This window comes from Acomys minous (genome assembly GCF_964271855.1).
Source record: "Acomys minous genome assembly, chromosome: 13".
Classification (NCBI taxonomy): domain Eukaryota; kingdom Metazoa; phylum Chordata; class Mammalia; order Rodentia; family Muridae; genus Acomys; species Acomys minous.
In genome coordinates this window covers 54,287,067-54,314,011 of record NC_140495.1, presented here as the reverse complement: position 1 = coordinate 54,314,011, position 26,945 = coordinate 54,287,067, and the positions used below count along the sequence as shown (strand labels likewise).

Genomic DNA, 26,945 nt, shown 5'->3' with positions numbered 1-26,945 from the left:
CACTTTGTTGGTTCTCTGCCCTCCCCTTAGTTTCAGCCAGGGTGTTTGATTGGTTGTGTAGAAGTGGTAGTGAGCGGAAGCCAGGGGGAGCTGAGGCACCCAGGGCACATGAGAGAGGCAGTGGCCCTTCGGTTCCTTGTCTCACAGTTTTGAAGATGGATGAGCTATGACAGCAAAGGGAGAAGATCTTAGTAGGTAGAGAAGCAGCTCCCTGTGGCGAGAAGGGGACTCGAGGGTGACTGCCGGCCTGGCCTCCGTGACTGGGCGCTTTTTTTCCTGGTATATGAATCTGAGTGGCTCACGACAGAGTGTACGGTAGAGACTGAGGTGAAGGCTTCAGCTTGGCTGAACTGAATAGGGACGTTGGCTGATGAGAGAGAAAGTAACAGTGCCCCAGAGAAACCTGCCTGTGGGAGGACAAAAGAACCTCATCGTGAGGCGAGCGAGGGCTGTGCCCAGCTGTTAGTAAAGACTGGCTATCAGCCACTATGTAGGCAAGTCGGGGCTTTTTAAAATTTACAGCTTCTGGGCCGGAAGGATGCGTCAGTACTTCCGAGTGCTTGCTGCTTTCACAGGGGACCTACGTTCAGGTCTCAGTGCCCAGGGTAGGCTGCACAACTATGGATAAATCCGGCTCTAGGGGAATCTGATGCCCTCTTCTGGTCTCCAATGGGCACCCCTCACATACAACACAAACCCCTTTTTAAAAAATTAAAATGAAAACTAAATGAGCTTCGCAGCTTCCGAGTTAAACTCACAGCTTTTGACCTACATTTCCAGGTGTGAGCTCAGGTTCGGCACTCCGTGTAGAGCTCCTGGGGCGTGGTTCTTCCAGTTCGCTGACATTACCTCCTGATAAGCTCACCACCGGTTAGGCGACTGACGTCATCCAGGAAGAAGGGACCTTAATTGATGGATCTCTTCCATAGGCTGGCCTGTGGGCAAGTCTGTCAAACGTTTTCTTGTTTGATAATTGATGTGGGAGGGTTCAGGCCACCTCAGGTGGGGCTAACCCCGGCCAGGTGGTCCTGGCTTGTATGAGCAAGTAGGCTGGGCAAGCCGTGGGAGCAGCATTGCTTCTTGGGCTCTGCTTCAGTTTTGGCCCCCTGCCCTTTCTTTTCAGGCTGGGTTTTTTTTGGGGGGTGACGCTGTTTATCACAGCAGCAGAAAGCAAAGTAGGACACTCAAGGCTCCCGCCAGTGTAGATTTTACTGAGGACCCGGCTGTGCCAGCGGCTCACTTTCCTCTCTAGGTGTGTGAAAGAGAAGCTGGCTTACTCCTAGCCTTTATCGTCATACGTGATAACTTTTGACAGTTGTGGCTATAAACCCTTTGAACTTAGATTTCCAGCATCTCCAGGAGACACAGTGGGCCACCACGGGTTCAGGTCTCAAATGGACTGAGCCTAATAATTAAAGGGTAGGAATTTGGCTTTGGTTTTGATCTTCTGTCTCCAAAGGAATGGCTATTTAAGAAGAATTGTTTGTTACAAGAAAACAATGATGCTTGAAAATTGAGTAATTAGCTGGGCGTGGTGGCACACGCCTGTAATCCCAGCACTAGGGAGGCAGAGGCAGGCAGATTGCTGTGAGTTCAAGGCTAGCATGGTCTACAAAGTGAGTCCAGGACAGCCAGGGCTACACAGAGAAACCCTGTCTCAAAAACCTAAAAAAGAAAAAAGAAAAAAAGAAAGAAAAGAAAATTGAGTAACTAAATAGTCATATAGCTTCTAAACCTTCTGCTAACCACTAGGAAAATTTGTAGAACTTTTTTATTTTTTAACTTTTACAACTGAAAGCATATTTGGCAGGAGATTGAAAAATAAATTATTTTTTCTCAGGAAATCATTATTCATACGGATGGAGGCACACTGGATGTGGAAATACCATTTTCTGTATTCCCTACTTCCAAGAGTCCTAGGATAATAACTAGTTCTTTTCAAGAACTGAAAAGCTCTTGGTTTCCTGGAGTTGGGTGTGAAGTTGGTGGCAGCCTCACTCCCAAGTGCTGGCTACAGAAAGGGGACTTCTGTCCTTGCACATCAGATTACATTTGAAGTGATGGTACCTTTATTATTTTATTTTATTTTTTGGGTTTTTCGAGACAGGATCTCTCTGTGTTAGCCATGGCTGTCCTGGACTCACTTTGTAGACCAGGCTGGCCTTGAACTCATAGCGATCCACCTGCCTCTGCCTCCCGAGTGCTGGGATTAAAGGGGTGCGCCACCATGCCCGGCCGTGATGGTACCTTTAATTTCACACTTCATGGAATCTTTTTTTTTCCATTAAGGACAATGCATTCTTTGGGTAAAATAGCCACGGCATTCATAAAGATGAAGGACAAAAAGTACCTCTTTATTAGCAACAATTCCTTTCTTACCAAATATTCACTGAGAAGGCTGGAAGTGTCTCCTCCAGATACTTTGTTTATGGAGAAAGTGCTATTTTAAAATAGAAAACAAAAAATATTTTAAAATAGAAATAAAGAGAGCTAAGTGTGCAGGAAAAGGAAGATGAGTCCGGATCAGATGCTGTAGGTAGTGTCTGTCACCTTCAGGTAACTGGTAAGTAACAGTGAAGAAGTCATCTGATTCTTAAAATTTGCTGTCTATCATTGACCGTGTCATATTCTCTCTCTCTCTCTCTCTCTCTCTCTCTCTCTCTCTCTCTCTCTCTCTCTCTCTCTCTCACACACACACACACACGTATCTCACCCCCATAACCCTGTCTCATTCCATTTTCTTTTTCTGGTAAAACCTTTCTTCTTCCCAACAAGATCCCCTCCTACATTCACAACCATTTGAGTGTGTGACTCACTGAGTTTAGTTAGAGTTTCCTGTGTGAGAATGTCTGGAAGGTAATTTACTGGAGCATGGATGGCTTACCCGTGGGTTACAGCACTTAAGAAAGACACGCTGTCTCCTGTCAACACTAACTGTCAGTGAGTTGGGGCCTTAAAAGCTCTTCCTCCTCCTGTGATTAAATGTTGACAGTGAGTGTCACCAGGCCTCCCCTTCAAGAAGATGTGGTCAAATATGGGGCACCAGAGTTCATGTAAAAGTCAGGCCCCACTCTCCAATAAACTGTAGAGAATGTCCTGTCCATTGGCTAGATCTGGGTAGGGGTTCAAAGTTTACTGCACGTATTGTCCTTGGCTGGTGCCATAATTTGAACAGGATCCCTGGGCCCAGATCCACCCATCATAAATGTTCTTCTTGTAGGTTTCCAGGACCTTCTGGATAGCAGGCTACCAAGAAGAGACTTGATACCCTATGAGCATATACAAGAGGAGGATCCCCTCAGTCACAGTCATAGGGGAGGGGAGTAGGGTGAAAGTGGGAGGGAGGGAGGAATGGGAGGATACAAGGGATGGGATAACAATTGAGATGTACTATGAATAAATTAATAAGATATTTTTAAAAAAATGTTGACAGTGAGCAACGCTGCAGGGAGCTTATGCACGCAGTGGTGCTATTACGCCTAGAAGACCTTATTTGGTAGCACTTCTCCATAACCTCTGGCTCTTCCATTCTTTCCACCCCTTCTTCCAAGACGATCTGAGCCTTGCAGAGCTGGGGGTGATATACATGTCCTATTTGGGGTCCTGAGATCATTCTCCATTCCTGGACCAGCTGTGAGTCTTAACCACTGTCCATGGCAAAAAGCATCTTCTCTGATGAAAGCTGAGAGCTACTCATCTATTGATAGAAACATAAACATTTAGGACACACATGGATACTAGTCCATTTAGCAAAACAATCAGTCCATTTTGCTAAACAATAGTTGGTTTTCTCTTAGGGCCCTAGTCACAGGTTCTTTTTTTCAAAAAATATTTTATTAATTTATTCATATTATATCTCAACTATTAGCTCATCCCTTGTATCCACCCATTCCTCCCTCCCTCCCACTTTCCCCCTACTCCCCTCCCCTATGTCTGTGACTGAGAGGGACCTCCTTCCCATGTATATGTTCATAGGGTATCAAGCCTTTTCTTGGTAGCCTGCTATCCTTCCTCTGAGTGCCACCAGGCCCCCCCCATCAAGGGGGCATGGTCAAAAACGGGGCACCAGAGTTCACATAAAAGTCAGACCCCACTCTCCACTCAACGGTGCACAATGTCCTGTCCATTGGCTAGATCTGGGTAGGGGTTAGAAGTTTACTGCCTATATTGTCCTTGGCTGGTGTCATAGTTTGAGCAGGACCCCTGGACCCATATCCACGCATCATAATGTTCTTCTTGCAGGTTTCTAGGACCCTCTGGAGCCTTCTATTTCCCCATTCTCCCATGCTTCTCTCACCTAAAGTCCCAATAGGATGTCCTCCCCTCTGTCCCATTTTCACAGATTCTTGAATATATCTGTATCTATCTATCTATCTCTATCTTTATCTAATTCAAAATCTATATCTGTATCGTCTCTATATCTATATCCTTTATGGGAGGCCTTAAATTTAATAAAAAAAACCTATTGGCTGCTCTTATAATATTCATGTCACTTTTGCCTAATGGGCACACCTTGACAGTCTGGTCACTACTTAGCTCATGGGCTTCATAGTGGATAAGACTATTTTTATAATTCTCTACCCCAAGGAACCTGTGTAGTACCTTCCAGCACTACGGAAGCTGGTCAGCAGGAAGGAAGTCCCCAAGTCAATTCCAGTTTGATTTTCCCATGGTCTGTGGCCAACACATGTGGCATCTTCAGCATCAGTTGCACCATCAAGTTCTGATGGGCAGCCAAGATTAATATCTGTCTGCTATTTTGTGCTTAGAATCTAGGGGATAGCCAATAGTCTGGAACTCTGGACTGAGTTGTATTGTGTTGAATTTCTACTTAATGGCACAGTCCATGCCATGTGCTCAAGTTAAATATGAAGGCACTGTCACATCATAGAACATCACATATGACATCTCATATCCGAAGAGATTTGAAAGTATTGCATAGCAATTTCCTCTTAATTAAACCATTCCCCCTTGGACAGAGGGTTAATAAGTCTCAGAACATAAAAAACACATGGACAAACAAACAGTCATCCTACTTGGCTCAGAAAGTAAACAAATTCTCTCAAATCTCAGGAAGCTTCTGCAGGCCAGAAACCACTCCCCAAGGGGTTATACAAGCAGTAACAGTTGGTGGGAGATCAGATTGCCCTATGCCTAGCACAGCTACTAGAAAGTTGGACAGGGAGCTCCAGGGATGCGCTTGTGTAAGTTGTCACTCAGTCTGGGATCTCATCCGTTGCCTTTGAGTCAGCCATGCTCCTGCAAGTAGCTGCTCACACATACTTCTGTGAGTTACCTCAACTGCTTCACTGGACCACTAAGTGAGATTTAATAGAATCATTCTTTGGTCTGCTACCATTGACCTATTTGGTGTAAATAGGAAAAGCCACACAACAGGAAGACTTGAGTGACTAGAAGAAAGTGGTCATACATTTCAAAATGCTAATTAAGTTGAATGGGATGAATGACTTTTAAGTCTCCTTTTAGCTTAGTTACTTTTCTATCTCTTAAGTACTATGATTATATTTCATATACTAAGAATAGTTCTAAACTCTACTTAGGAATCACTCTAAAAGCCTAGTGACACCATTTAAGTCCTGCCAGGGGACAGCTGGGAAGAGTGCAGCTTCACAAAACACTCAGAAGCACAGCAATTCAGACACATTTATTGGTCTGTAACTCATTAAGTGGTTAAGCATGATGAATACTATAACAGATTACTTTGTAGTATTAAAAACAGTAGGTTCCTTATCCATCCGAAGTTCACAGAAATGTAGATCTAGGCACGGGGATAGAAGGAGAAAGAAAAGAGGTGAAGTCTATACACCCAGATTCTGACTTTACGTTTGCTCCTGCCTACCTCAGTTTCTTACTTCAATTTGCGTGATGTGAACATGCCCTCTGCAGCACCTCGATTTGTCATGAAAGAACCTGCCAAAGAGCCCAAATCAGAGGTCTGAAGATCACAGGGTAATTGTGTGTACACCCAACATGAAGGCCTTGTCTCTAGTTCAAGGGCAGGAGGTTGGCTGTCTTTGGGTTTGGCCCATCACCTCACTGAGGTCTGCACAGTCACTAGCGCCTGCTTCATTGACCTCCAGAATGCTCTAGCAAGCTGTTTGGGTCCATTGGTGAGGTTGATCACTTGAACTATTTTGGGTTTGCTGGGGGCTCTTCTTGCCTCAGTTGTGCTTGGCTTAGGCGTCCAACATGCCAGAAATACAACACCCATCAGAAGTTGCCCCGAGACAGTGGCCCTAGAGTTCACAGTCTCATGCTAGTGAAGATTAAAGATGCAGACACTTGTGAGAGTAACTAATGCTTTATTAAGATGTGTCAACAGGAAGTAAGAAATTTTGGGAAAATGAGAAAAAGCTCCTGAGAGTAGAAGGGATTCCAAAGAGAGGGAAAAGCCACTGAACTTCCTTGTCAAAAACTGGACCAATGTCAGAGTGACTGCTTTGAGATTGCTTAGCTCTTTGGGCTGCCGTGGGTCAAGGGCATGGAGGGCCCTCATGCTCTATGCATGGCCCACTGGCTGGACCAGGAAGATGCTCATGTGGTCTGCTCATGGCACCAGTTAGGGTGGTTGAAGCCCCTGTATCCACCTCTCACTTCAGAATCCTTTGCTGGGAGCCATTAGTCACTGGTCTGGTCTTGAAAGTGTCTCAAGACCTTTAGCTATACAAAACCCTTTCTTTTTCATAGTTTCCAAGAAGTAGCCCCGGCTCTTCTTCATTAACTTCTTGCCTGCAGGATGGCCTGGGGTCTCCTTCCTGAAATGGGGAGAGGCTTTCTTAGCAACTCTTAGCCTGCTGAATGCATTACACCAGAGCATGTAGAAAAATAGCAGTGTCTTAAGTGTGTCCGCAGAGGCTTGGGGGTGGGAGACAGCAGGCATCTGGCGCTGGCCCAAAGCCCTGCCTTTCCTCTTTCCTGCTCAGCTTGATTATCTCGTACCCAGCCCTACGGCCTCTTTCTTATCATCGTCAGTGTTTCAGGCTTTTCCTGACCTTAATCTGTCTTTTAACTCCAGAATCAATTCTGCTACAGTTTGCAGTTTTGCTATAGGCCCCCTTTGCTTACTACCTACAGAGAGCTGGCTTCTGCCTCAGGCTGATGACTTCGGGTATACAGAGCAATCCCGGTAGCCCCCTGGCAGGTGGCATGGCCCCACTGCTCTTCTCTGGCTATGAACAGCCCCTGACAGTGTTTGTTCTGATGGGAGGTGGGAGGGTAAAGCTGCTCTTGAAGACAGCCTTGACAATGCCTATGGCCTCTCCCGTTAGGTATGCAAGTCTACCAAGGAAGCTGAGCTCACAATCTCCTTTTGTACAGAATTCATAGGAGGCACCCCATTCAACTGCAGCCCAGACGGTTGCCTTTCTTGTCTACCCACGTTTATTGCTTTTGTGGATGTGTGCCTTGTCTTGTGACTAAAAGACTGTGTCCAGGAAGTACATTGGATTTTAGACTTGTCTGTGTTCACTTCATAGTGTCACACTTAGCCTGTGACTCCATGCTTTCGGATCTGCCGTCATTATGCAGTGACCTCGATACCTTTGCCGTTTTGCACCGGGTCCCACAGAATGCAGTGCTCTTGGCAGCTCTGTCTGTGCGCTGTGAGAATCGGCCTTGTCCTTCCTAGCTCCCTCCTTTGCTTCTTCGCCAGCCTGAGGAAGCTTCCCTTCTTCATTCATGGCCTCAGGACCCACCAGGACCCACCTGCGCACCATCTGGTTTCTTTAGCCAGTATTATTTTCTAATATTTTTCCTTCAAATTGAAGTTCAACCTTATAACTGTATAAATCTGTTTTCTGTTACTGTAACAGAACGCCTGAGGTTGGGTACTTTGAGAGAAAAGAAGACCTGCTTTGGAGGCTTAGAGTTCAAGTAGCACTCAGACCGTTGATGGTAACAGGGAGGTGCTAAATGTATCACTCCATTTTGAAGACGATGACGTAACCACCTTGCACTAAACCCCACTTCTTAAAGGTCCTACTACTCCTTAACGTTACTACCATGGGGAGCCAGCCTTCTGATGCATGAACCTTCAGGGAACCATTACATTAAAATCATAGCACTTTGAATTTGCTCTTTGGGAAGATGCCTCTTCTCACGTACTCTCCCTTTCGTGTGTCCTTTGGCTGTGGACCACTGGAGGCTATCATGGGCATGTCTATACGCTGCTTGGCGACTTCCTTCCTGGGAGAGAATTGTCTGATGCACACAGAAGAGGCAGGAAGGGATGGGCTGCATAGCTTGGCGTCTGCTGCTGGAACGCACTCTTCTAGGTGACCCGTTTATGGGCATCTCTGAATGTATCCAGACCAACTAACCACATTACACATTTTACTCACAAGGTAGATCTTTGCAAATTTATTTTCAAGAAGTCCTGATTCACTAAATTCTGACCTATTTAACCGCCACCTAAAAATACCTCATCAAACAAAAGGCTGAATGAGCTTCGCTCGACCTCATTTGTTCTTAGTCAAGTCATGATTTCTCTCGGCAGCCTGGCTCCATCATGTGCCAGAAGATAATCCTTGTAATAATTTACTTGCAAATGTCCCTGCTCCTTCATCTAGGCTTGAACGATCTCTGAAGCTCAGCAGTGGATGTGAGAGCTATCTGCCTATAGGATGGAGGATCACAGGATACATTCTCCCCGAAGCCTAGTAGGCTAGGGGGAGGCACAGGGTCGTCAGAATTGTCTGTGCCATTGCTTGGAACAAGTCTGTGGGCAAGCAACCAGGCATGACTCCCCTAGGCTGACCACAAAGGTTGCAAAGGGCCATTGGGCATGGCATGGTAGCTGTCCCTGTGTAAGAGGGCAGAGCTTAGCCTAGCGGAATGTGTCTCTGGAAGGCATTTTAGAGATCAGCTCATTTAAGTATAAAACTTCCAGACCCAGAGAAATAGAGGCAAGCTATTCTTTCTTAATGGCACGTAGATCCAAGCTTAGACTCCTGGCAGCAGATGTGCACACACGTGTGCACACATGTTCATGCCCCATCGTGCACTTTATATTCTCCATGCTCCTCCATCCTCCTTTCTCATGTAGGAAATACATGGATTTTAGTTTCAATAAACATATTTATAAATGCACACCAATTCTGAGTTATTTGTCTTTTTACAAAAAAAAAAAGGGAATTATTTATGACCCTTCATGTACCAGTACATAAATATAGTCAGAGTTCTTCCAAGGCCATGTTTGCCAGTGACTCTCTGTTCTAACCACACCGTCTGCTGTCTTTAATACAACTGGCAAAGCCCAGGCAGGAGGGTATGTGTGGCTTTCCTATTTGCTCACTAACTGTATACATCCCTAATATGGCACTCCTTGTTGAGTGTGGAGAAAGAAACTGTTTGCGGTAAAAAAAAAAAAAAAAAAAAAAAAAAAAAAAGGGCCCAGAAACATCCTCCAAATAGAACCCCCCTCTGCTGTTCAATAAGAACACGCTAAACTGATTAGAGGGAGAAGTATGGATAACAAATTCTTACTTGGGAGAATGCTTAGTGACTTCAGTGGGTTAGTGGCCTGTCCTCCTCCCCCTCCTCCTCCTGTCATCCTCCTTCCCCTCTCTCTCTTCCTCCACTCCCTTGCTCCTCCTCCTCCCTCCTCCTCCCCCTCCTCCCCTCCCTCTCCTCCCCCACTCCCTTGCTCCTCCTCCTCCATCCTCCTTCCCTTATCCTCCTCCTCCCTCTCCCTCTTCTCTCCCTACTCCTCCCCCTCCTCCCCTCCTCCTCCTTCCCCTCCCTCTCCTCCCATCCTCCTCCTCTTTCCCCCTCCTCCCTCCCTCCTCCTCTTTTCCCCCTCTCCTCCCCATCTCCCTCCTCCTCCCCCCTCCTCCCCCTCCTCCTCCTCTCCCCTCTGCTTTAATCACCCTAGGAAGCCAGAAGCACCGCTGAAATGGAGCTCTGCTCATCCTGTAAGTCAGAGGGAGACAGTGAGCTGGGCTGTGAGCACACCAGCAGACATCTGTCTGGAAGCTGCTGCGAGCGCCCCCAAGCCAGCCTCTCCTTGGTCCTGCTGCTTTCTGGTCCATCCAGAGCCTCCTTACCTCTCCCTATCTTTAGGTGAGGAAAATCAAATGAGAGAGAAAAATAGGAAGAGAAGCAGCAGGAGGCGAGAGAAGAGGGGAGGAAGTCCAGGGAGGAAATGAGATGGGGGGGGGGGCGGGCAGAAGTGAAAGGATGTGGGAGGACAAGGAAGAATGTGAAGGAAAGGACTGGAGAAGCGGAAGGGGCCTGGAGGAGCTGCAGGAGGAAGGAGGAGAAGCAGAGGTCGGGGAGGAGCCAGTGACTGGAACAGGCAGGCTGTTTGTGTGGGGGAGGTCCAGGGAGGGCTTCTCCTGCACAGCGTGTTCCCTCCTGTTCTTCTTCTGTCCCTGATGTCTGCTGTGGGTGTTAGGACACTCAGGGTTCAGATCACTGGAACCGCATCCCCCATTCATCTAGGCTAGCTTAAAATAACAGAAGGATACACCAGCTCTATCCAGAGATAGGCTGGGTTGGGTCAGTGAGGGGCGCTTCCCCGTCCTTCCCTGGAAGGCTTCCCATGAGGGTGGACTCCGTCCTCATCCTCGAGGTTATCTCTGTCCTTGTCTTAGGAAGGCTTTACAAGGGAAGGGAGGGATGGGGGAGGGAATGGGGGCTCTAGCCTTACCCGATACATTGTAAGCATGCGTGATATTCTCTAACAAGATTTAAAGGAAAAGACCACTGAGAGTGGCCCTCTTTAGGGCCAGCTTTCCTTTACTGTTCAGCACTAGGTTCAAGCTCTCAGAGCTACTAGCCCTGAGGAAGTATGCCAGGCAGAAGGACGATGCACTTGCTGCTGTGAGTCTGTCCTTGGCTTCGTTCTTCAGACCTGTGAGTGAACCTGGTGTTGCTATAGGGCAGCCCTTCCTAAGCCTGCTCCACATTGGAGCGAGGGTAGAAAGTACCCCCCCTCCAGCTGTCTGGCAAGGCTAGGTCTCAGTGTCTGTGGTTCACTGTGTCCCCATTGTACGGAGCCTTCACATTGCCACAAAGCCATCACAGGAAGATTACCCAGACCCCTGTCCCCACGGCAGCCACTCAGCATTGCTGCGGTTCCTGTGTGTGCCTAAATCGGAGCATTTGCTTTCATTAATTATCAGTTCATCCCAGACGCCTGGCTGCAGCCTAGGAGGAGAATGCCTTCCAGGAAAGGGCACCCAGAAGGGTGAGACAGACTTAGGAAACCACACAGTTCCTAACTGGACAAATCCTGGTCTCAAATCAGTCGCCTGGATCTGTGTTAAGACGTAAGGAGTGACCGCAGAAGGGGCTCCACCTTTGCCTGCCTGTGGCATCTTGGGAAAGGTATTTAATCTAGCATGCTTTATTCACCTTCAAAGTGGGTCTAAAATTTTACATTTCTCAGAAGAAAGCCTGACCCAAACGCCTGGCAGCCCTTGCAGAGAGAAGGCAAAGTCTCCCCAGGGTGCCAAAGGGGCTGTTCTCTGGGGAGCAATGGGAAACACTGGAAGACAAGGAGGAAAAAAAAAAAAAGGAGAGGAGATATTTGTATGGGATCCCATGGGAAGAAAGTGACAGAAATGGGGTTTAAGCACTCACAGTAAGAACAAAAGTTCAGCCACTGTCTTCTCCAGTGGGTGTGACAGTCATCTGCGTGACATGCAGACATCTTGGTAGAGAGAGAAACCAGGAATGCCCGTCACGGGCAGTTGACAGAGATTCTTCATCTGGACTAGGTAGTTAGCTGACTTGCTTCCTGTGCTGGCTGAGTTGAGGCCAGCATGGTGACAGGCCAGACTCCTGTGACACTGAGAACATTCTCATGAATGTGGGGGTGGGGGGGCCCAGGAAAGGCAGTATGTGGGAAAGGCCTGCAGCACCCCATCTCTCAGGGTGCACCAGGCTGACAAGTGTGGGGCTCTGGATCCCATCTCTCCGTAGAACCGAATGAAGTCTTGTGACCTTGCCAGGGGACTCTGAGATAGACTTGGAGATGGCACAGTGTGGGGGTGGGGGACGGGGTGGGGGGTGCGGATGGGATGAGATCCCAGGCCAATCTCAGTGAAGAATCAGAGCAGAACTGCAATTTGAGGCCTGGCGGATGTCAGTGGCCTCCTCTCTAGATTTAATGTGAGGTTAGACAAGGAGAGAGGGCCTGCCTTGTGAAACGTGGGAGACTCATGCGCAGCCAGGACACTAATATTTCGTAAGGGCTTGGCACGTTTGCTGAATGATTCTGGCACACTGCCTGGCTCTGAGTTTCCTGTTCGTAGCTCCTCAGATGTGTCACTGCAGGATTAAGGCCCAAGAGGCCCTGATACAGGCGTCATCAGGAGCCCACTTTCGCTGGGTCGTCTGACAAGATGTGAGCTGTCTGTCACTCTTATGCACCCCAGCTCCTGCCCCAAAAGAGTGAGTAACACTGTCCAGGGCTATTGCAGGAGGCAGTTTTATTTTTAATGGCCATTAGCGGCTCAGCAGACTTCATCCAGGGGAGAAACGCTGCTGCGGGATTGTCGAATCAGTGCCTCTGCCGTGAACAAACTGAGTGGTAAGCTGGCTCACTGAACTTTAGGATTTTCTGTCTTGGTGTTTTTCCTTCTTTTGGGGCCTGTGTGTGGGGTGTTTACTTACACACTGAAGCGCTATTTGGGAGGGACAAATGGAAACTGATAAAGACAACATGATGCTGTTCACTGAAACAAGACACAGAATTTCTTGGTACTGGGCATCCTATGGGGATACTTAACATCAAGATGTGCATGTGAGCATATTAAGATGGCCTGTAATTAAGTTTCATTATGTGGGAGATTCACTATGAAATGCATGGGAACTATGTTTTATAGGACTTTTAGGGCTTCTGGGTACATTCCTTTTAAGAAAACACCTGCTAATTAACACAGCTTAGGGTCTGCTACTCATCAGCTAGCGGGTCACGATGTCGTTAGTGGCGAGGGTTATTATGATGAAAGGGTATTCTGTGAGCTCTATTTCAAATGCCGTTGTGAACATTAGGACTGAGGCATCACTTTGCCTTAGCGACTACAGTTTAGAGGGGCACACGGTCACCGGGGAGTCTGTTGAGGGCCTTGCACCGTTACTACTGGGCGCCATTCCTGCATGCTATAGGCAACCCTTGCACGTACTTCCTTCAATAATGTTAAAAAACAAAAAACAACCCCCCCCCCCCCCCACAAACCAGAACAGCCTTAAAACCAAGTGCATGGCTTCTTTTAAGTTTTGTTTTGGAGACGGAGTCTCACATGTAGTTCTCTGTTTGGAAGCTTTGCACACAGCAAGAGAAGACTGTGCTCACTCTCAGCAAGGGCTGTAAACTCTGCTCTGATTTTTTTATTGGATACCTTAACCTTTACAATTCCCACCAGCTGTGGTTCTCGTAACAACAAGGACAACAAGTTGGATAAAATCAGAAAGAATAAAGACAGGAAATAAGGAAAAAAAAGGGGGGGGGAACCAAAATGAAGTTTACTGTTTTCCCTTTAATTCAATTCACAAATCCCAGATTCTTTTATGCAAAACACTAGCTTTGTGCTGTGTGGGTGAGCTTCTGGGTTGCTAGAATGTGGGGAGGAATTCTCCCAGAGGAGCCCACAGGCAAAGCCCAAAGCATGTACTGAGTCCCGGCACTCCCTGGGGAGCAGCTGGCCCATGTGGGCTGTGTGTGCACACGGGTCCTCTGTTCGCTATGAACACGCTGGCCTGCTGGGAAGGCGTGACTGAGAGCTGCTGGGCAAGAGTGGGGAATCTGTTCTGAGACTGATGTGATCCTCCTAAGAGGGAAATTCATTTGAAAAGTCATTCTCAACAGCACATACACGGGCTGGTTACAGATTCAGGGACCACAAACCTTATTGGCATACGCCTGACAGTCTAATTAGAAGAAAAACTTGACAGCCATTATCAGTAAATGGTGCAGGCCTATGTCTAGGACACGCGTTCCAGAACTTGAGACAATACTTATTCATTGTTCCAAAGGTTAAGACACGGAGGTAATAGAAGAGAAGCAACACCCAATCCAGGCAAGGTGAACACTGTGGCTGGGCCACTGTGCACTGTGCATCCTTTGTCTAAGAATCTGAGGTTTGAATGTTTTGGCCTGGACTCATATACTTTAGCATTTTAAATTATGAAAACTCAATGACTGAAGAGTCTGGAACTATTTCGAAATTAAAAAAAAAAATCTGAACAATTCTACTCCCAAGCATTTCAGATATGGGAGATTTAACCTCTAATACTAATGAATACCTTGCTTTCTGAAAACATTTTGAAGAAGTATACTTATATTTAACACATAGGTTTATACTCATATGTATGTTTTATTTCTTGAATTTACCTTCCAGCAATATAGTGTGAGCAATTTTCCGTAGCAACAAATTATTTTTGTCAAAGCATTAGGGGTTGAGGAGATGACCCAGGGGGCAGAGAGCTCACCGGGGAAGCAGGAGGAACTGAGTCCAGTCATCCAGCACCATGGGAAAGCCAGACATGGCACTGTGTGTCAGTACCCCAGCACTAGGGAGCAGAGGCCGGCGGGCCAGGCGGGCTAGACAGCTGGGGAGCTCCAGCTTCACTTAGAGACCTAGTGTCAAGATTAAAAAAAGATAAATGCAGTGATTGAGGAAGACACCAGAACTCAATCTCTGGCCTTCACACATTCCCACGCGTCACTGCACACTTGCACCCCACAAGCTTTTAAAACACCTTGTTAAATCTTATCGGTTTTTAAATCTTGCATAGCTTGTTAAGTCTTATCGGTACATTATTTTCTTTTCTGTTGTTAGCAATAGGAAAATTAAAATCTTACAGCTGCATTTCCTACGAATATTGTCTTGGGATATGTTCCCAGAGGTGGAATCCCTGCTTAATTAATCCCAGGAGTGTGCTATATTAGTGCCTATCACAATATGGCCACCTTTTCACTAGCACTGGATTTTATTTAAGGATGAATTGTGCTAGTCTGAATGACCGGGGTCACAAGGATGAACAACTGGCAAAGACCATTTCTCGTCGTCTTGAGTGGCTTTGGTAAAACCTTTCGGGAAACTTCTGGCTTCTTCTTTGTCCTTTGGGTTCAGATTTTTTTTTTTTTACCGTAACTTCTGCCAACCCAGTTTCAGAGGTCTGTGACCTCCTTTGATGTCTCTCAGAAAGTGTGCTGAGGGGTGGGGCTAACTTCCTTTGCTCTGGCTTTTACCTGGGTGGGGGGACCTCATATTTGTGATTTTATCTCTCCTTTAGAGCTGACGCTTTGATTCAGCGGTGGTGCTTGCCTTGCTGTATTGCAACAGCATGTTGAATATTCTGGATAAAAATAGTCTCCCGCTTGTCCTTTCTCAACCCTTCTGCACTTAGGACACCATGCCATCCCCCCTCATAGGCTTTGCCACCACCTGTGCATTTTGTTTTGGCCCCCTCAGGCCTGAGAGCCAGTTTCTCTCTCCAAGGCTTGCCTGGACTGGGGTTTGACTCCTAGTGGACTCTCAGTAAGCAAATCTGGATGAAGCCAGTGTAGGTGAGCTGGGAGCCATGGCTAGCCAGTCTTTAAGGAAGGGAATATTCCAGAGAAGAAACCCAGAGACTAAAAAGAGGATCGACCCAGACAGAGCTTTTCTGGGATAAGGTATTAGTTGATGTTATTTCTACTGAGTGTGCCTGTAAAATGGGTGTTTTTAAGCAGGTGAAAGCACCAAAACATGGACTGCACAAGAGTGTGAGTGGGCGAGTGACAGAGCGGGTTACTCCAGCCCCACGCAGTGCTGGCCTGTACCAGTCTGGACCACTAACTGGTGTTTGTTCTGGTGAAAGCACTCAGAGACCTGAGACCCAACCCGGGTCCCTCTTACACCCAATTCAGAAGGAGTCATCATTGCAAGCTTGTTTTGGAGATTAGGAAACTGAGGCACACAGAAGTGAGTCTGGGTAGTCACGTCAGAACTTGGGATGGAGCTAGGATTCCCAGCTCTGGAGTCTAGGGACTTAGAGAACATATTGTGGCTTGTGGTTCTGGGATGCTGTGGTCTGTAATGTTCACGTGGGGGTGTGCTTTCATCTTGTTAGATCTTCCCTAAGGAAGGGCAAATGTTCTGCTTTTCTTTGTTTTGTTTTTATTTCATATCTTTCCCAGGAACCCAGTAATCACTAAGGATCCCAAAGCTGCAACTTTTTTGAGCCGCGTTCACACGATTCCACAAGTGGAAAATTCCAGCCACAAAACTCTGCTTCATGCACAAGATTACTTAAAACATTTTATCAGATAGTGTTTAGGCAATTTAGGTGAAACAAACGGACCTCATGTGTATGCTTACATCTTGCTGTTAAGTTGTCTCTTTAGGTTCAGGCAAACATCCCAAGACGTGAAGGAAAGAAGCTCACAGTCTAAGACACTTTTGCCCCAACTCAGATGAATGATTACTCAAAGACTCAGAATATCAGTGAATAGCCCTGCGTGAGGCCCGCCAGCCTTCGTCAAATGCACTTAGCTCCGAGCGCGTGTGCCACTGGTCCTTCCATCCAATGTCCTGAGGCCATTATTCCTCTACCTTTGGAGGTGCTGAGGCTGCAGGCTCCGGCAAGCCAGCCCTCCCATGGAGGCCAGGCAAAGCTCTTCCTTAGTCTGAATCTACAGGGGCCGCCGTGAAGTGCCACCTGGTTTGAATTTTCTGACCACATTGGACACTCTGTCTATCTTGTCAACCTAAAAATGGTAGGTAGAGACAGTTTACTACTTTCCGTCTGCCGAGTGGGCAAGCCGTCACTGAGGAAGTTAGGGGACTGTCCCCAAGAAGGTTAGAATGAGGCCAGGCTGAGGATTGGAGGCCAGTGGCAGCTTCTCAGGAGCCGCTTTGCTGTCTTCCCTCTGCTTAGCTGTCCTGGTTATGAAATGGGCGTGAGGACAATTACAGAGGCATTTCTATTTACTTTTGGTTAAACTTTTCCGTGAACTGTTGGAATTTTAAATATAATTAACTTACTGGCAGTGCTGTGGATTGGACCTAGGGCCTCCCACATTCCAGGCAAGCAGCTGTGCCCCTGAGCTACACCCCCAGCCCCAAAGCCTGCAACTTAAAGGTAGGCTACTTAAATGCTAACAGCACGTGCCTTGCCGGTCTTTATACATTTCCTTTGTAAATGTAACTTCAGGCGTCATCTAGATGGAAAGAGTATTTTGCGGGTCACTGATATTTTTAAGTAGCTGATACATAGTTTATTTGCTTCTGCACAGCTTAGAAGCCTGTTCAGGGAGTGCCTGCTCTCTTCCCACGGCCTCCTCTTTCTCTGGTCTTTCAGGCAGATGCTCCTCTGAAGGGCTCTCTTATGGCTGCTCCTTCTTCCTCAGTTACAGTGCACATCCTTCTGTGTCTAATCAAGATACAGACTGGAACTCAGGTCTGTGTCTGTCAAGCTGCATTTTCACTTCTGGGGGGTGGGGTGGGGTGGGGTGGGGTCTGTGAAGGCCTTTGCGGTCCTGCTGTACTCATCAGTGTTGCAGTGAGTAACGGCTTGCCCCTGCCATTTTGCAGAAGTTCAAGGGCACGTGCCGGCTGGCCACATGTGACTCAGATAACCATGTCACTTCCCATCCACTCCTCACCAGCTGATAGCAATGGGTGGCCCCATCAGGAAGGCCTGACTGCTTCGTTATGTACTCCTTGCCCCAAGAATGTGCGTGTGTGTTTGCATGCGCGTGCATGTGTGCATGTATGTGTGTGTGTGTGTGCAGTGGCATGCGTGCTCACTTTTCATGCGTGTGTGCATGTCATTTGGTGATATCAGGCAACTTTCTCCATTGTTTTCCATCTCATCTTTTGAGACCAGGCCTTTCCTTTAGCCTGGAGTTTGCTATTTTGGCTAGACTGGCTCTCCAGCAAGCCCACGGGATACATCTCTGCCTCCTCAGTGCTGGGGCACTGAGCATCTCTTAAGTCCATTAAGCTGGTTTTTATTGAAGAGGAGAAGGTAAATTTATTATTATTATTATTTATCATCATTATATTATTATTACTATTATTATTATTTATTATCATTATTATTACTGTTGTGTGTTTTAAACGGTCTCAAAAATGAGTGGAGTTGGGCATCCATTCTCTTGGCTTAAGGTAATTATTGATTTTACTTCTATTCTCTTAACAATTATTTTTGAGGGCACGCTGTGTGTGTGGCCAGGAGATGCCAAGGTAGGTGAAGGGCATTTGGCTACTAGAGGGCAGATGTGTGAGTTGGAGAACCATGTGCTAAATACCACGGAAGACTAAAGAGCCATAGAGATGCTGAACGGCTGATGTCCACCTTAGCCTAATAACTGAGAGGGGGGGCTCAGGTATGCGATGGAGCTACCGAGAGAGCGGGTATGACATCATAAAGTTCTGTTGGAAGAAGCAGGCAGAGTGGCGCACACACATATTCTCCCTCAGAAGGCTGAGGCAGCAGGATCACAAGCCTGAGACCAACCCAACGTGGCCCACCATGAGAGGGGATGCTGTCGGAAATGCAACAGTCAAGTAATGTCTGTTTGAGGATCTTTGCCTGGCAGTGAAGGGAAGTGGGTGAGGGAGGCTGTCAGATGAGCTGGGCACAGACACTGGAGCAGATCATGGTGGATACTGGGGCACAGGTAGGATTTGGGTGTTGTCGGGAACGTCAGGTAGACTTAGGCTGTCACACTTGACCCTCGCTGACCATACCTGTTTCCCTGGGTGACACTGGGGAGGGGCGTCCCAATGAATCAGCATCTTTTAATTTTTGCCTCAAGAGACTGTGACGGGGTGACATAGGGTGAAGGCCCTGTGCTTTACCAAGCCTGACCTCAGCATGAGAGAAATGATAAGAGCTTTGTCTGAAACGGCCACAGGGGTGTTTGTTTTAACTAAAGCACATTGTGTTTGTCCTAGCAGCAAAAGTCCCACTTAACAAAAGCGTTCTCATCACTTTCCATTTTTGACAGATGGTTCAGGGATTTCTGGGAAGGTACTCCCGGGGTGAATTCCAAGTTCCAAATCTAATTCTGTGCTAAGCTCCATCCCAGGCTCTACAGGTGATGAGAGAAAGATGGGCCAGATTGGGAGACATAAAAATAAAGTCGGTTGGGAGCAATTGTCAGCCCGCCATCAGCTGAAGACTATCAAATGAATGCGAGAGCAGTAGCGAGGAAGGCCCAGCCACCTGGGGCACAGGATAAAAACAGACCTAGCGAGTGTGGCTGCCAAATCTCACTCAGGGCTCTGCCTGGTGCCCTGGTGGACTAGCATTTTGAGGTCTGGAGATTGCTGTAGGTGGAGTCTTAGATCTTTTTCTATAGCTGCAAGTGGGGTTACGGTCACCTTTAGAGATAGGACTTAGAGGTTTCCTCAGTGCTGCTCCACAGACTTGGGGCAGGCCGAGACCTCCGCCCCTGTACGGACAAGGAGGAGGCCAGAAGCGCAGCGAACACTACCAGCTCGCTGTACTACAGAGCTGAACAAAGTTTCTGGTAAGTCCTGCAGTTCATAGCGATAGTGGGATATTGTTCCCAGGCTGGACCACGGCTCCCTTTCCGAGTGGCTCTAAGTGCAGAGGTGCTTCCTTGTTACAAAAGAAAGAGAAGAAAGAGACAATACAGTTTTGATCAGACCCATCCTCAAGGCTAAACTGTCCTAGGTGATCATTTGTGGCCAGAGAAGAGTGGCGCTAATGCGTACGTGCATGGGAGCGGACGTGGCTGGGATACAGCTTTCAGTAAATGTGCCCCTAGGGGAAGCGGTGATGGATCAGGTTTCCACGGACCTATGCACACCTGGACAGGAAATGAGTAGCTGTCAGATGAGCTAACATCCCAGCAGCCTTGCCTTCTGGTCCAGGGAGGACGACAAGGGTTCTTTCTGAGAAATGACTCCATAAGTGAATTCCAAATGCAGACAGAACTGCTCGAGGCAGACTCAGCAGGGCTGTGGGTGTCGGCTACAACACAGAGAGAAGAGGCAAGAGAAGTTGCCTCTGGTTGTCTGCAGGGGGCTGGTTCCCGAGTCTTTAGCTAGCACCAAATTTGAAGGATAATTGACCTATGATACAAAATGGTATGGTATCGTATGTACAGCCCTCTGTAGCCTTTACATCATTTCTACATAAGGTGTAATATCTATGCAATATAAATGCTATATATATGTTGTGATACCATGCCGTCTACAGAATAGTGACAAGCCAAAACATCTGTGCAGGATCAGCAGAGACATATAATTTTCTTGGATATTTCCCACGTGTAGTCATCAGGGCACATAAAGCTGGAATGTATGGCTATGAAAAGTCAATTGTGTTGGGCATGGTGGCACACACCTTTAATCCCAGCACTCAGGAGGCAGAGGCGGGCAGATCCCTGTGAGTTCACGGCCAGCCTGGTCTACAAAGTGAGTCTAGGACAGCCAGGGCATCACAGAGAAGCCCTGTCTCAAAAAACCAAAAATTGCTTATAAAGCAAGAATCATAAACCTTGACATATATCTGTAGAAACTGAGGCACATACTTCAGGATTCAGAGGTTTAGGTGTGTGGTTTTCCTATACCAGAGCAGAATGCTTGTTCAGCCCTTAATCTCCATGTTAGAAAGTAGGCTCTCCTGGAGATACTTAGGTTCTGAGGTGTAGGACCCTTGTGTCTATCATTGGTACAGTTATTGGAAGCTGCCTAACTGGGTCTGGAGGGATGGCTCAGTGGTTAAGAGGACTGACTGCTCTACCAAAGGACATGGGTTCAATTTCCAGCACCCACATGGCAGCTCACAACTATCTGAGACTCCAAGTTCGGACGCTCTCACATATACATGCAGGCAAAACACCAATGCACATAAAAGAAAAATTAAAAAAGAAGCTGCCTAACTTTCTTTTGGCCAAGGATAGACACAGCAAGAAGCCAGGCACTGGCAAGCTAGGAGGCAAGCTGCCACCAGACAGTGGCTCTGGAGGGACCTGGCCCGTGACTTCCAGCCTCCAGAACTGTGGGAAATATGGTTCTATTGTTTAAGACACTCTGTCCATGGTAACTTGTTAGAGCAGTCACAACAAACTAAGACACTGTGCCAGATCAGTCCACAATGATGGTGTGAACAGAGCTGAATAATAATAAAAAAAAAGTCTCAGCAAAGATTTGAGCCAGTGTTTGTCTGAATGCTGCCAGAAGCCGGGGAAGAACAAGCAACGGCCTTGTCCTCAGCCTACATCTGCGTCCTCCGTGGATGTCTGGCTCACTTCACCACCAGAGAGGGGGAGTCACTGGCCTTGAACACGTGTTTTCTGTAGAGACACTGAACCTCTTGACACTCAGATCGGCTCCTCTTGGCTGAGGTCAGCAGCAAGGCTGCTCAGGCATCCCTACCAAGCACATAGCCACAAAGCTGGCACATTCCAGAGCCATAATTGCACCCCCAGGGGTTGATGTGGCTTCTATAATTCTAGAACTTGACTGGAAATTCTGAGTCAGCCACTCCTAGATGCTTTTTTTTTTTTTTTTTTTTTTTTTTTGCCTCCACCTCTATCTGCTGGCCTCTTGACCTCTCTCTGTTCTTGGCATGGGTGAGTGGCCGCACAGTCTTAGAAGCCGTACCTTCGAGCACAGCCTGTTGGACTAGGGAGCCCCTCAGCAGGAAGTTCTGGAAACAAAGCAGGCATCCGTCTCCTTTATTCTACATTTGGGGGCTTTTACGGCATTGCTTACATGTCTCCCAGGGGTTTTGCAATTTTCAAATTCTTCCTAAGGACCCCGGGTTTAACCCTAACACTGAGTCACGTTTCTTGGGTGGTAGCAAATCAATGGAAGACTTTGGATTTGAACGCTGCTCTCTTGGATTCTCAGACTTCTTCCTACATCAGGGCCAAACTGATAAAGTGACCTGAGGAATGAAAACAGTAGTTTATGAGTGTATACTTAAAATATTTTATTTTATGGCTATGCAGCAGTGTCTGAGTGAATACATGTGCCTGGTTCTCCTGGCGGTGGCGAAGGGGTGTTGAATCCTTTCATAAGCACAGACCACCACATGGGTGCTGGGCCGCGCAAGCAGGACTTCCGTAAGAGCAAGCAAGTACTCTTAAATGCTGAGTCCCTGTGAACATTTTAAAAGAAGAGGTGTTGAAGCTTTTTGATTGATTTATAATGGGGTTACATCCTGAAAAACTGAATGAAAATTGGAGCTGTTACTGGACAGTGCACATAGTCCACTGACCCTACCGGACACCACTGCCTGGAACACAGTGTATTGTTGGGTATCTGATGTGTGATGACCCGGCTGACCGGGGGACCTTGCTGCAGCCGCCCAATGCTGGTTAGTACAATACTGCAAGTCAACAGCCCAGGAAAAGATCCAAATTCACAACCCAAAACTGCAGGCTGAGCTACCGTGAATCTGGGTCAGTCTACAGTCAAACTGTCAGTGCCCAGGCCGTAATGCTGAGCTGATTCAGGCTTCCTTCAACCAACCCCCAGGGGATATTACCCACACTGGTGCCTGAAAATAAGCCAGCTTTTTATTTTTAAAAAAGATTTATTTATGATTACGTATACAGTATGTCTGTATGTACACCTGTACACCAGAAGATGGCATTAGATCACATTATAGATGGTTGTGAACCACCATGTGGTTGCTAGGAATTGAACTCAGGACCTTTGGAAGAACAGGTGGTGCTCTTAACCACTGAGCCATCTCTCCAGCCCAAGCTAGCATTTTTAAAAGGTATCATGTAAAAGTCTTACTTTTTAGTCCCTGAAAGGGCGGTCAGAAAGCCTCTGAGACATCTGATAAAAATTTGTGCTAAAACCAATAGGAATGAAATGCATATAACAGCAAAGTACACATGCAAGCTTCATGGGAACCCACTGGCAAGTCTGCTCAAAGTGGGTGGGGGAAATCGGGTCTCACCAACAGCAGTATCTCCCTCCTCACTAGTCTATAAAAGAACATCTAGAAGGTCTCAGGATTTCCTCCCAGGGACGGGGGGGGGGGGGGGAATCTATGATTCTGCCCTGTAATTGCACTCAGCAGTGACAGGATACATAATGAAACTTCTTTGATTGAAAACAAAATCTCATGTGAACTTGCTATAACTACAGTTTCCCTCAAGCTTAAGCACTTTTCTGCGTTAGTTTCTGCGATGACTCACAGGGACAAGGGAAGGTGACAGTGTTTGCTCTTGTGGGCGTGAGGGGAATCACACAGCACCTCTCACTTTGTGGAGCACTATCCTCAAACTGAGATTGTTTCAGCCTGCAGGTCAAATTCTATGCCTGTTTCCCCAAGGTGATGCTTTTTAACAATTTGGTAAGGTCGTATGCCCCCGCATACAGAAACTAGGCTCGCAGCAGAGTGTGTAACCATGACAGGGGTGCAGTGGAGAAGACTTCCTTTAGTGTGGGATTCACACCTTGTTGTTCGAGGAAAACCTGATCTCTTTTCCTTGCTTGGCCACAGTCTGCAGAAATGGATAGAAAGCAGCTGGGATGTGATTTTGTTAACATCACTCATTCTCTGTTAATAAGCCTGGCTGCCCGTGGAAGTCAGTTGGGGAGCCTTGAAACTACTGATGCCTGGATCTCACCCCCCTCCCCCGGAGTTTGGGTATAATGGGCCTGAGTGAGGCTTTCAGGCTCCCCAGATGGTTATACCATGCAGCCACTGCTGCATGGGAATCATTGACCCCTGGAGTCACAGCTATTAAGCCAGTCAATTACCCAACTAAACAAGAAACAGGCTAGGTCAATCACGTCTAGAGGGATTGCCAAATGCTGCCTCCTGGGGGGGTATATAAGCCTATTTCTCAGAAAACCTTGTGCCTGGAACTTCTGGAAGGCCTGTGCTTGCTGAGTGTGTGTCCCACTTTTCTCAGGAACTGTGGGCATTAGGAGTGTAAACAGGGTTATTTTCATTCATTTGACAAATATTTAAACATCTGCTTTGCTCAGCTGTCATCTGCTAGAGATAGAAAGTACATCTATCTCTAGTGTCCTAAGTGAGGAGTGGGGAAGAGAGGAGACCAGGCAGCACCAAGTAGGGTTGTCATGTGCCAGACAGGGTAGGGGGTCTGGCGCTGAGCCCTGTGGTGTTTCAGAGGACAGAACCTGTGAGTGTCCTAGACCCACTTTGGGAGTATTTGGGTGGTCTCAGGGGTGAGAGGAGATAGAGGAGAATTGGGAGCAAAGGGGAGGAGGAGGAAGGGGAGGAGTGGGAAGAGGTACAGGTGGAGGGGAGGGGAGGAGGAGGAAGGGGAGGAGTGGGAGGGGGAGGAGGAAGAGGAAGGATGGGAGGAGGAGGAAGGGGAGGAGTGGGAGGAGGAGGAAGGGGAGGAGTGGGAGGAGGAGGAAGGGGAGGAGTGGGAGGGGGAGGAGGAAGGGGTGGAGTGGGAGGTGGGAGGAGGTACAGGAGGAGGGGAGGGGAGGAGGAGGGGAGGTGGTGTGTATTCTAAGAGGAAAGTGCAAGGGTGAAACAAACGCTGGATGCCGAGGAAGCTCAGAAGGACACTTAATAGGCAAGGGGTCCCCTCAAGGACAAGGAGATGGACTTGCTCAAAAAGGAAGTGCCAGAGCTAGGAGAAGGCTCAGTGGGTAAACACTTGCCATGCTAGTGCCAGGATCTGAGTGTACATTCCCCAGAAGCCCCAGAAAGAACTCATTAAAACCTCAGCGATGCAGTAGTGCAGTTCTGCAATCCCAGCACCCTACAGCAAGACAGGAGACAGAGCTGGGAGACCTGGGGAAGCTCAGGTGCCAGCTAGCATGGAGTGTGCAGCTACCTACGAGCAAAAAGAGAGCCTTTCCCAAGCCAGGTGAAGAAACAGGCTGACATCCGAGTTTGCATGCAGAGGTGGGGGGAGAGAGATGAAGACAGGGGGAAGAGAGGAGAGGTTGAGGGGAGAGGGGGAGAGAAGAGGAATGGGATGGGGAAGAGAGGAGAAAGAGATAAATACAAATTTAAAAGGAAGGGTAAAACGCAGAGTCAGCAGGTCTAGAGTGCTGGCTTGCGTGGTGGGCTGAGCTCTTGGAAGGCTGCGGGAGTTCAGGGTGGCAGGCTTCAGCTCTGGAGGCTGAGACGAAATGGAGGGCTTTGTTTCACTTTACCAGGAGGGAAAGAGGCCCATGTAGGCCCATAGTTGCAGCAGCCTCTCTCAGATTTGCACTAGCAAGGTAGATGGATGGTCTGGCTTCTCCTGGTGCCAACAAGCTTTCATCTTTTCACCAGTCACTTTCACTAGCTTCCAACACTTCGTCTGCTCTTAAATGCACTCCGAAGAAGCAAAAGGGCCTTTCTTCTGCCCCTGCATCATCTTGGTGTTGCTAGCAATGGCAGAGAAACCTCAAAGACAGAAAGCAAAACTGACTTTGGAGCTTGGATGTTTAGGTGGAAAGTTCCAAAATAACTTCACAGTGCTGGGCCATTGACTCTTTGGGAAACATGGCAATGACTATTTATTTTATTTTCTAAATATAAGGAAAAAAAGTGAAGCCGGGTGTGGTGGCTTACACCTTTAATCCCAGCACTTGGGAGGCAGAGGCAGGCGGATCGCTGTGAGTTTGAGGCCAGTCTGGTCTTCAAAGCCAGTTTAGGACAGCCAAGGCTACACAGAGAAACCCTGATCTGGGGGAGGGGAAGAAAAAAGTGTAAGGATCAGCCAGAATTGGGCATGAATAGGAAATAACTTTTTTTTTTTTTGCCTTTAAATGCTTATCAATATATTATGAGGATTTTAACTGTAAGAAAGTGTTTGAGTGGCAAAAAGGAGGCCGGCTTCTCTATAGCTGGGGCCTCTCTCTACCTAAGTCTGGTTATTGATTGCCCAACATTGGTCTCAAGTTTTAAAAGATACAATAAAATAAAAAGATGGGACCCTCTCTCCTGGCCAGGTTTGCCATGTCTCATTGGTGAAAGGGTGAGTCATGTGACTTGTTCTGTTGGCCCTGCGGATTGTGACATTTCCTATGTAAAATCTGCATGTTGATAGGTTCTCACTTCCACTTCCTTGTGTTGTGCTACCTGTTCCTAACTCCCTTGTGACATGCTTTTGGCTGGATTTGAAAGACTCTCATGTAAATGAGGAAGAAAAAGCAACCCTGCTAGGAAAGTGGCGTTTCACCACACAGTGAATCGTAGAAACCCAACTACGTAAAGGAACAATGTAGTGAAAGGTCTTAGGTCTTTTCTCCTCTGGGAAGGGTGTAGTTTGGATGTGTTGGTTTCAAATATTGGGCAACACTGTCCCATAACTACTCCTTGAGCTAGGCTACTGGGCCAGTACGCTAGCTGGTTGCTTTCCCCTAGGTCTGGGGATTCCCAGCACAGTGTCCGGTTTTTTCGAGGGTGTTAGGGATGGAACTTAAGTCCTTTTGCTTGTGTGACAAGCGCTTTACCAAATGAGCCTCCTTAGTCCCCAGTTAGCTACTTTTTTTTTCCTCATCAAATTCTATGTCCAGCTTCGGGATAAACGGTCTCCCTTCTCCTATTTTAGAGTGCGCCTGAAATCATAGCACCTTCCCAGCAAGTCTTGGGGTGGACCAAATATTAACTACAGCAAAGGACATTTTTCACAGCAGCACCCTGTCTACGTTGTTGCCTACTTGAGAGTAGGCATTGTTGCCCCTGGAATCGGATGAGGGGCTGGTTAAGACTGAGAAGGCGTATTGAGTAGTACAGGCCACCTCTTCAGGCCTCTCCAACAAAACTTCAAGCAGTTAGCTGAAGGACTCCTCACCCAGGGGCATTTAGTGCTTGACTGCTTTGTGGACATCACAAAACAAACCAGATGCCAACACAACGGTTTAGATGAATTTAGATTTATTCCAAGCCTGGAAAGTCCCCTTAGGAAAGTGTCAATTGGATTTCTCTGAAACGGCCTTTGAGTGTGGAAACTGCTGGGCAGAAAACATTTGTCCATTTCTGTGTTCCAAGCAAGCACTTGTGCCAGGAGTCAG

At 47.4% G+C, this 26,945-nt stretch overlaps 1 protein-coding gene across 2 annotated transcripts in view; it reads left to right on the top strand.

Moving 5' to 3' along the window:
- The first annotated feature begins 12,270 nt into the window (after positions 1-12,270).
- IL1R1 (interleukin 1 receptor type 1) overlaps positions 12,271-26,945 on the top strand; it is a 74,991-nt gene continuing 60,316 nt past the window's right edge. For both annotated transcript variants that reach the window (XM_084752398.1, XM_084752397.1), the window contains exon 1: positions 12,271-12,556. The gene's annotated coding sequence lies outside the window, so the exon portion shown is untranslated. The remainder of the gene's footprint in view (positions 12,557-26,945) is intronic.